At 43.3% G+C, this 427-nt stretch overlaps 1 protein-coding gene across 1 annotated transcript in view; it reads left to right on the plus strand.

Moving 5' to 3' along the window:
• LOC107554685 (copper-transporting ATPase 1-like) overlaps nucleotides 1-427 on the plus strand; it is a 34,080-nt gene that overhangs the window by 2,738 nt on the left and 30,915 nt on the right. The window lies entirely within an intron of this gene.

A 427-nucleotide genomic window follows, 5' to 3' on the forward strand; every position in this document is an offset into this window, starting at 1 on the left:
CACACACACACTCACACACACACACACACACACTCACTCAAATACACACTCACACTCAATCACACACACACTCAAATACACATGCACACTCACACTCAATCACATACACACACACACTCAAATACACACACACACTCAATCACAAACACACACACACACACACTCAATCACACTCACACTCAAATACACACAGAAACTCACACTCAATCACACACACACACACACACGCACACACTCAAATACACACACACACTCACTCAAATACACACTCACACTCAATCACACACACACTCAAATACACTCAAATACACACACACTCACTCAAATACACACTCACACTCAATCACACACACACTCAAATACACATGCACACTCACACACTCACACTCACACACACACACACACTCACTCACACACACACTCACAC

The sequence above is a fragment of the Sinocyclocheilus grahami genome, unplaced genomic scaffold (assembly GCF_001515645.1).
Source record: "Sinocyclocheilus grahami isolate Dianchi unplaced genomic scaffold, SAMN03320097.WGS_v1.1 scaffold510.1, whole genome shotgun sequence".
In the NCBI taxonomy this organism is placed as follows: domain Eukaryota; kingdom Metazoa; phylum Chordata; class Actinopteri; order Cypriniformes; family Cyprinidae; genus Sinocyclocheilus; species Sinocyclocheilus grahami.